This window comes from Triticum urartu, chromosome 7 (assembly GCF_003073215.2).
Source record: "Triticum urartu cultivar G1812 chromosome 7, Tu2.1, whole genome shotgun sequence".
Classification (NCBI taxonomy): Eukaryota; Viridiplantae; Streptophyta; class Magnoliopsida; order Poales; family Poaceae; genus Triticum; species Triticum urartu.
Window position 1 is genome coordinate 551114885 of NC_053028.1, and position 10394 is coordinate 551125278.

Sequence of the window (10394 nt, forward strand, 5' to 3'; positions counted from 1 at the left end):
CATCACTTTGAGGGAGCTTTGATTCTTTTTTATTTAACAAAGAACATATTTTATTAATTTAAAAATGAAGCATCAAATGGATACAAAACAATGAGCATACACCCGGTCTGTGCATAGTTAGGATGCACACAACCAACATCAACGCGCACACACAAACAAAAAACCACTATTATATGTACCATCCTCATCTGCATTGAAATGCTTCGACTATTATATGTACAGATGAAATACCAACTCATACACCATAGAACAAAAAACATTTTCTTCAGGAGAGAGGAAGGCCGTTGTAGAACAAAAATAAAGGTAAAACTTCATTTTGTAAGACTTACTCTACAACTGATGTTGGCTTACAACCCGATATTATAAACCTGCAAGACCAATCGGCACGCACGCACGCACTCATCTAAACCTGTACATACACCTTACATCCACGAGCAATCAAGCCATAATAATTTACACAACCATCACACAAAATCACTGCTAGTACAAGTGCACACCACTCACGTGCCACCCCCGCGCGCGCACACCCACTCCCCCTGTTTTTCACAAGGATCAAACGGGGCAACAGCAAAGAAAGCATGGAACGGAATAGAACCACCTGGCTGGGAAGGACGATATACATACACACATTCCCTCGTCTTCACGAGAAGTCGACTGTTATGGTGTGGAGGTACGACCGGTCCAGCGTGAACCCGAACACGGTGATGCCGGCCTTGTTGTTCTCCAGGTACGTCACTGAAAGAGCGTTTTCATCAGCCCCAAGATCATCTCATGGAAACTCAACGAAATTTACACGATGACTATACATACCTAGTGCCTGCCTCTTCTGGAAGGAGATCACGTGCGTGTGAGGCTGGAGGAACTTGGTGTTCTCCATGTCCTCGTCGCCGGTGTCCACGCTGGACTCGCAGTCGCTCTCGTCCTCAGGGTACTCTTCCAGCCTGGAGTACTGGTTGGATCCAGGATCTATCTCGTCGTCCGGGACCAGCTCGATGGTGCAGCAGGCGTACCACTTGGTGGTCTGGCCAGTGAGGGCCTGCGCCTGCCGCCTGGTGAGATATCTTGGCAGCGCTGCTCAGGATTATGATGAGCCCGGACATGAGCACAACTGAACATAGCTGCGGAGTTCAACATGAAGATACATTAGGATCAGTATCTGAAAATATTGCTGAGTCTGCACGGCTGACACAATGTAACAACTGTCCAAAAACTCTTAATTATTTGGCCCCTTTTCAGTTCAAAACGCCATAAATCTACCGCATATATCTGTTTTGAGTTTAGCTGCACCCAAGTAGCAGCTTGTCCTAGCATAAATACAGTAGTGCTGCCAAATAGCTGAAGTAACACTGAAACTAGAACTTATAATGATCTGTTAGATTTGTTTTTTCGATCAACAGGGGCTCACCCCAGTTCCATTTTCATTGAAATCTACGTATTAGATTTGTTAACACAGTATAGGTCGCTGTTTGCGATTATGGCAAGATCTGAAAGCTACAGGAGCTCTACACCTTATATACACTGTTCCACCCCCCTTCAGTTTGTGATTTCAAATTTTCAATAAGGCAATATCACTGATTCATGGCCCTACTTGTACCTTTTCACAAAGATGGCACGCCAATTAGCGTTCAGAAATGAATGAAGTTCCATTTTCAGGCCCAGCGACAGATCGACGGCCAGCAGAGTGAATCACGTCACAACTTACTAGCTTTGCTGTTTCTCACATGATACTACTCCAGATCACTTAATTATACTAGACGTCAGCCAGCCCAATTATTAGATTTCTATATAATCTCATCTATGCCAACGGAGCCTGTCCAGAAACCACCGAGCAAGTGTTTCTTTTTCTTTTCAGAGAAAGTCCTGAAAGTGTAACTATGAAGGCAACATGATCCAGTAAAATTCAGCACTTAAACGATTTGACCCAATTCTTAATCCCCTCGTATAGATCAGTCAATCCGGTCTAAATTGAACTGAGATAAGATAATGAAGTGAAACGAGCCTAAGAGAGTGGAGAAACCAGGCAATCGAGGCTTACCGCAAGCTCGCCGGTATGGAGGAGGTCGTCGATGGTGCCGTGGCGTGTGGTGAGGAGCACGGAGGCGAGCACGGGCTGGGGTGCGGGATCGGGGCCATCGGCGTGCTGTCCTAGAAGGAGCGAACGGCGGCCTCGAGGGCCCAGTTGTGGCCCTCGAGGAAGAAGGTCGCCGAGGTGACTGCGCAGAACGAATCCACCAGAGACTGCGCCTCCGCGGCCGGCGGCGCGTGGGTGGCATCTCCGGCGGCCATCTCGGCTGCGGCGGCCGTGTGTCTGGCTTGGAAGGCTTTGGGAGGAAGCCTTCTCTTGGCGTTTGCCTCCCCGTTTTACCGCGTCGTCGTCGTTGGGCCGTCACGCCGCGAGATTCTTTACTTGGGCTTTCAGTTTGTAGAAGCTGTTGTTTGTTTAGCCCGTTAGTACCTTGAATTTGTTGGCAGACACAACTTTTAGTCCCACCTCGCCTTATTTAGTTCGCATACACGGGAATAAAAGGACAGCTCTTGCAACACTGTCGCTGGGCTTTGTCGCGTTAGCCTGTCACCCAAGCTCATTTGTGGGGGAGCAAAAGTTAGTCACAGATCTTGCTGGGCCTTGTGGCTCGGAGGCCTCTTACCCAAGAACATTTGTGGGGGAGCAAGAATCAATCTGTGCACTAACTTTTTAATATTTTCTACTATACATTTTAATGTGATTTTTTTTATGGTTTTGCTAAAGCAAAGCACATCTGGATGTGCCCTACATTGCACATATAAGTCATAGGTCATTGATTTTAGGTGGAGATTCATGTGGGTATTTTTTGTTCTTCTTTATGTTCGATTGAGTCGTTTAAATGTACAATACTAAGGCACATCTAAATGTGCCCTAAACATGCCTTTTCTTTTCAAACCAGGGACTTTCACTATAATTTTTATCTACTAAGCATGTATTTTTTTCTTTACAAAGTATGTCCAATTTTTATGTTGCCCTCTGGCAGGATAAATATTAACTTCAATTATCATTATAACGTCGAATCAAATTTCTGCATGATGGTTTCCTTATCACGGGGTGATTTATCATGTGTGAGACGAAAAAATCCATCGAATTAAGAGAGGATTAATGGAAGAAAGAGGACCCTCTAGCTAGGGTTTCTCCCACCTCCCGTCGGTGCCACCATCGGCTATCTCGTCTTCTATGGTCTTAGGGTCGTGGAGACGCGGTGGATCCTGGCCTTGCCGGTGGAGGGCTTCGTTTTTTTTCATGATTTTTTTTATTTTTGTTAGGGTTTGTGCCATGCTCAGAGTGGCGAGATGGTGACGACACTCTGAAGATGGAATAAGATTCTTCTCGCATAGTCCCAGTTCTGGTGGTGTTTCTAGCATCGCCGGAGGGCGCGTGGAGGTTTATTTCTAGCGGATCTCACAGGATTCAGTCTTCGTTCATCTGTATTCATGTGTCTACAAGTTAGATCCTTTCAATCTACGCTTCTCTGCATCGGCAACGGTTGTTATTATGGTGTGTTGGTCATATGATGCCTTACCACAACAACTTTCCGACTGTCTACTACAACAAGGCTTAACCGGCTCCAATGAGGGAGGGTGAAGACGGCGGCGCGGCTCGCTCCAGTGATTGTGGTCGTCGCTAGGCGATCTACAGACCTGGATGTATTTTTTACTTCCGGTGTTCTTTATACTATCTTTTCAATTTATGAATAGATTAGAAGATTTCACGCAAAAAAGGAATTAAGAGAGGACGAGCAATCTAGGCATCTTGTTTGACCTCCACGCTTTAAGTTCTTAGGTTCCACACTTTTCGCTTGCTTGATGTAGCATGGAGCTTTAATCTGGAGAACCTAGTGAGTAATTCATTTTTTTACTTGGAGTAATACACTATATTGATTTGACTTGTGATGCTTCGATGTGGCACACAGAAAGGAACTTTGGTCCCAGATGTGTGTCATGCAATTCAGTTTACACTGGATGGGTTACAACACATTTTGCCTTGTTACCTAGTCCCTCCGTTCATTTATATAAGGTGTATTTATTTTTTGATAAAATTTCAGAATGTAAGGTGCATTTCTTATATTTCCTTATAATTCCCTTGTTAGTCCTCTAGAAAAGGTAAGTATCTACTTTCTGATTGCCTATATCTCTCCTTGTAACAGAAGAAGGAAAGTATCTTTTTATCGATTGCATGTATCTGTTACTTTCCTGTACTAACTGATTTACTTGGCACTAATCAACAAATTTGTCAAGGGTAATTTCGTCCTAACTAGTCTATAATTATGTGCCTTGGTCACCGTCCTGAAAATAATACACGTTACATAAAGGAAAGGAGGGAATATTGCTCAAGATGCTAGGGCAACTCCAGATTTTGGAAATGCTCACCATCCTATAAGTACAAGTATTTCTTTAAAAACTACGCTTGGTAAAAATATAAAGAAATAGCCCATTTTAAGTAGTTTCACAATCATTTTGTCAATAAATACAAAAGTATGCATTTTGGAATTCCAACAAAACATGAGTGGCTCACTTGTTATTGATGCAATAATGTATAGATGATGATCCACAAACGTAGGGGGTCACAACACAAATTTATTGACTCGACACAAAAGAGCCAAAGAGTATTTAAAAACTTTAGCAGTTGGCAATTATGTTGTCAATTTAACCACATCTGAAACAAATGCTTGTTTGAAAGAAGTGATGTATGTGGCAAAGCAGTATCATAGTAACAAAAATACCCAACAGTTGCCAAGTCGAAGTAAATTTCAAGAGAGCAACAATAGAATTAAACGTAAGCGTATGGATCAATATTTGGGACATTGCATGGATGATTTCAAAAAATATAATAATTCAGTGGGGGTCAAACTAGCGAAGAAAAAAGGGCATCAATTGCCGCAAGAGCTATATCTTGGTTATAGCGAGATATATGCTCTGCTCGCTTGAATAAACTCCCTCGGGCTTTGTTTCTGGGCCGACTCATTTAGCGGTTTGCTCGTTTCTTTTCCTCGCTCGCTTGGGAGATCGTTGTACTGGTTTTTGGTTAGGTTTTCTATGGTTGTATTTTTCTGTTTTGTTTATTTTCTCACTGTTTTCTCTGTTATTTTTTTGGGGGTTTAACTGTTTTTGTTTCTTTCCTTTTCTATAATTTCTTCCGGTTTACTCTGTTTTTTTATCGGTTTTCATGGACTTCCTTTTATTATATATTCTCCTTTGGTTTTTCCCTTCGCATTTTTTCTTGGTTTCTTTCTTTGGTTTTGATGTTTCCATTCTTTTTCAGTGGTTTTCTTCTGTCCTTTTGCTTATTTTTCGGTTTTCATTAGTTTTCCTTGTTTCTTCCTCAATTTTTTATTGGTTATTTCTTTGTTCAACACATATCTACTTTTTTCCAGTACACAATGTAATTTTCAGTGTAGACGTGAAACATTATGTTGATACACGTTGAACATTTTTCAGTACAAGATGTATGTTTTGAAAATATAAGTTTTACTTTTTGAATACAAGGTAAACATTTTTCAAGTAACTACTGAACATTTTTATTGGCAATAAATATGTTTTTCACACATAGTGTACATTTTCATATACATGTTTAACATTTTGTAAAGAAATAGTTAGCATTTTTAAAATATATGGTTTTTTATGTCTACTTTTATTTCATGTCGGTTGAACATTTTTATTGTACATCAGAAATATTTTCTATACACATTTAACATTTTTAGTGCATGATAAAGTATTTTCTCATAAACACTATTTTTAATACATTTTCATTATATGACAAACATTTTTTCTATATGCATTTAGAATTATTTAAATGCTTGATTAATGTCTTTGAAATTCTTTATTAACATTTTTAAATGCTCGTTTGACATTTTTCAATACATATCAACTTTTTAAATACACATTGTATATTATTTGTATACATGATAAACATTTGTTTCTACACGTATTTAACATATTTCCAATGTTTGATGGGCGACGCTAGGCGTCGGCCGGCGGACATGTTATAATGATCCGCCGGTTGGACAACCGTTGGATCAGAGCGCTGACAGCCATTCGATGTAACCACCTCGCGCCGGCTGATCCCTCTTTAATTCCCGCGACAACGGTTCTATTTCAGAAACAGACTCTCTTGTCCACCGTCCCCGACAGAGTTGCGCCCAGAATGATGTCGCCCCCAACCACCACAAAAAATCAGCTGCCGCCGGCACGCGGGGGCAAGTAATCCTTGTTCCCTTTGCCGTATTCCTGAAACAAGATCATTGTTGCAAAAATTGCAAGAATATCTCCGACATCTTTCCTAGATTCCTGTAACAAGATCCGTGTTGCAAAAATTGCAACAACATCTCCGGCCTCATCTATGCACTCTTGCAACAAGACCATTGTTGCAAAAAAAAACTTCTATGTATTTCTCGTTCCAAAAATTACATCATCTGCGACCTCTTCTTCATATTCCTGCAACAAGACCTTTGTTGCGAAAATTCCGCCTGAAGCACTTGTAGTATCATGTAGTAAATTTCATCCAAATCTCGATGGTGAGTAACACAGGCATGTAACATCCGGGGCCTAGCCTACAACGCCGGAGCCTTGAAGTAGGCATGTAATGGATCTGGTCAACAAGGTATGTCCCATGCATGAGGCTTGTCCCCGATGCAACAACATAGTATGGGGGAGAGGGGAGATGAGAGAGATGGATGAGCAACGCCGGCTCAAGGAGAGAGAGTGGGGGGAGATGGAAGCAGACGGGATGGACGAAAGGAGAAGAAAACGATCCCACCGAGAAGCTTCAAGAATGAGAGGCGTGGACATTGGCGTGAGGATAAGAACGAGCTGGTCCCATAAGGACACGCGTCGCAAGCGTGAGGAAGCGGATGGGCAATGAAAGATCAGTCGGTTGAAGCTAATCATTTCCCATGTTTGATTTACATTTTTCAATTTTTGACGCATTATTTTTTAAATATATTTTTAGAATATTTGGGAGTATAAGAGTCAAAAATAAAAAAATATGAAAAAGGGGGTTCTGGCATCGCACGCGCCTAGGCCGGCCCATCTCACGGTCTCCCTACAAACGAGACCCCGACGCCTAAAGGCAACTCATCAAACCGATGCACACCCCCTTGCATCCTGGGCTTGGCCCATTTTATTGAATCTACAAAAATGTTGCAGGTAGTGAGATTCAAAGGAGGAACCTCAAGGTTTCCTTCCGAACATAGTAACTGACACAGACGACTCACCTATTGTGCCTAATAATACTTCTTTTGTTTCATGTTTTGCGCCTAGAAGACACATGTTTTTCGGTTTTGTTTCGGCCAGTTTTTCTTCCTTTTTTCCTTTTTCTTCATTTCCCATTTTCAAAATCTGTGAACTTTTTTTCAATCATAAACTATTTCTTCAATTCGTGAGCTTTTTCAAATTCATGAACTTTTGTCAAATGCGTGAATGTTTTTTCAAATTCACAAATTCATTTTAGTTTTTATGAAGTTTCTAAAAACCCATGAAGTTTTTTCAAATTTGTGATTTTATCTAAAAAATATGAAAATTTTCCAATTTTCATGAAGTTTTCCAAAAAAATTTGAAATCTTGTAAAATTCGTGAACTAATTTTCAAATATTGTTAACATTTTGAAGTCCACACACTTATTAAAAATTGGTGAAGTTTTTTCAGACTCATGATTTTTTTTGAATTCATGAACTTCTTTTCCGAAATTCATGAACTATTTTCAAATCTAGCACTTTATTAAATTAGTGAACTTCTTCCGAATCCGCTTACATTGTTTCAAAATCTATGAATTTTTCAGTATTTACGAACTTTTTTAAATGTCATGAACTTATTTGAAATTCATGATTATATATTAAAAATTTCATGATTTCTTTTAAATTAAAAAAACTAAAAATGACTTTTTTCAAACCATAAACTTTTTCTCGATTCATGAAGTTTTATTCATAAATTTGAAAAGCTTCATATATTTTGAAAACCGCTGGCCATGTGGTATATTAGATAAAAACCGCTGGCCATGTAGGACTGTAGTTTTTATTTTCTTTTTGAGGCAAGTTCTCCCTCCGTCCCGACTTGCTTGTCGCAGTCGGGACACACGAAGTAGTACACTAGATCATACTGTAAGTTTCTTTTAGGGAAAGGTCGTACTATAAGTAATAACGAAAGAAAACCAGCAAACTTCATAAACCGAGCAGGCGCGAGAGGGAGGTGGCCTTATTGGGCTGCGGCCTGTGAAGAAAGCTAGCAAGCGCCAGCTATCCTTTTTGGCGCCTTAAGCGTTGCATAGGAGCTCTCAAACGGGATATGGATGCGCCCATCAATCGCCACGAGGACACATTATACAGAAAGAGCCATATGCAGATACTGGAAAGTGGGCCAATCCGTAGCATCACTTTGAGTGAGCTTTGATTCTTTTTTCAACAAAGGATGAATTTTATAACTTAAAAATGAAGCATCAAGTGAATACAAGCATGAGTACATATCTGGCCTCTGCATAGTTAGGATGCACACATGCAACACTAACACAAAAAAAAGCACTATTAGATGTACCACCCTCACCTGCATTGCAATGCTTCGACTATTATATTTGTGCTGAATATGAAATACCATCATATCCCATAGGATTCATATCGATATATGGAGCACAAATCATTTTCTTGAGGATAACAGAAGGCCGGTAAAACCAAAATAAAGGAAAGAGGAAGGAGATATATTGGAACAAAAATTCCGAGAGCTGCACTCTTTTGCTATTAGGGGCTCCTTGTCTGTCCAAGAATTTTGTGACTCTGGAAGCTGGATTGAACAGTTCCACACTCCTTTATCCAACACAGCCTACAATCAATTCATTCAACTTGGGGGATATTATCCCCTCTCCGGACAGATATGGGAAGGATACATGGACTTGCAATGGCCTTCAAAATAAATACTCTTCAATGCACATGTACAAACACCTAATGGGTAATGAGGAGGTACACCCTATCTTCAAGTTGACTTGAAAGAGCTCTAGCAGACTCAGACATAAGATATTTTTCTGGTTAGTAGCCCACTGTAGAATCAACACCAGATCACTCCTACAGAGAAAAGGCATGCAACTGAACAATCCTCACTGCCGAAACTACAATCAGAATGCTGAAGAGACAACCCTTCACCTGCTTTGGGACTGTAATTTTGCACAGGATTGTTGGAACACTCTAATTCCCATAAGGCAAGAGGTACTTCAATATACGAGGAAACACTACTGGCGATAGAAAAACTTCCACAACAATTTGCCACAGAAATAGTTATTCTTGGATGCTGGAATACTTGGAATAAGAGAAATGGGAAAGTTTTCAGAGGTCTGCCACATACGGTACATTTTTGGCGTTTTCACCTCAAGCAAGATCAGAAGCTCCTACAGCACAAGCTAAAGGCGAAGCACTTTCAAAGCTTCAAACAGTGGCTAGATAACATGTTTTAAATCAGCTCTAATGCTTCCAAGAGCAGGAATTGACTAAGTTTTCCTTGTATTTAGGGATCTTTTGATCCCCTCGTAACATACTTTTATTTTATTTTAATGAAAATATACCATAGAACAATTGTTCTACGGTTTTCGGTTCAAAAATAAATAAAGGAAAGAGTTTTTTTTTGACACACCTGCTCTACAACTGATGCTGGCTTACAAGTTACAACCCGAGATTATAAACCTGCAATGCCAACCTGCGATGCACGAGGCTATCTCTACAGCACCCATCTAAGAGCATCTCTAGCAGACCTCGTATAATGCCGACCCGCAAATTGTGTTTACAGACAGATGAGATTTGCGGATTGAATTCGTGCACTGCAGATCATACCTCGTATATGAAACTGTAAAATTTTAAGAAAAGCATTCGCAAGAGAAACTTGCAACGACATTGATCATACATTAGTTCATCTACATTGATCATACTAGTGGGGGAATCTGTGGGCCCGAGCCTAGATACCAAAAATCGATGAGCTCGCGGCAGCGACGGCACGGCGGAGGAGCCGGAGGAGCTAAGTCCTCGTCGGAGGGGTCGAGGTCGATGAAGAACTTGGCTTGCTCCACCTTCATGGAGGCGGACCTGCAACGCCGCAACACCCGTCTGGGGAACATCTGCTCGTACTCGAGCTCGCGTCGGCGGCGCACTTCGCCCTCCTCCCGCTCCCTCGCCGACCGCTCCATGACGACACGCTCTAGGTGCTCCTCCTGCCCCGGGGGGAGGTAGTCCTTGGGGTCAATCACTCCTCGACGCGGCGGCGCCTCGGCCTCGAGCTTGACGGCGAGCGGCCCGAGTTCCTCCGGCTCTCTCTTCACCGGACTGAGCCACGAGCTCGAGGCGCCCGCGGACAAGCTCTCTGCGGCAGAGGAGCCGAATGAGGCGTGGTGGCGGCGG

The 10394-nt window shown here is 41.6% G+C and overlaps 1 long non-coding RNA gene across 1 annotated transcript; it reads right to left on the reverse strand.

The window, feature by feature from the left end:
• Positions 1–247: 247 nt before the first annotated feature.
• LOC125522600 lies at positions 248–2390 on the reverse strand. The gene is made up of 3 exons (XR_007289849.1): positions 2036–2390; positions 811–1118; positions 248–735 (listed from the first exon to the last, which is right to left on the reverse strand). It is a non-coding gene; the product is annotated as an uncharacterized LOC125522600 (long non-coding RNA).
• Positions 2391–10394: the final 8004 nt, after the last annotated feature.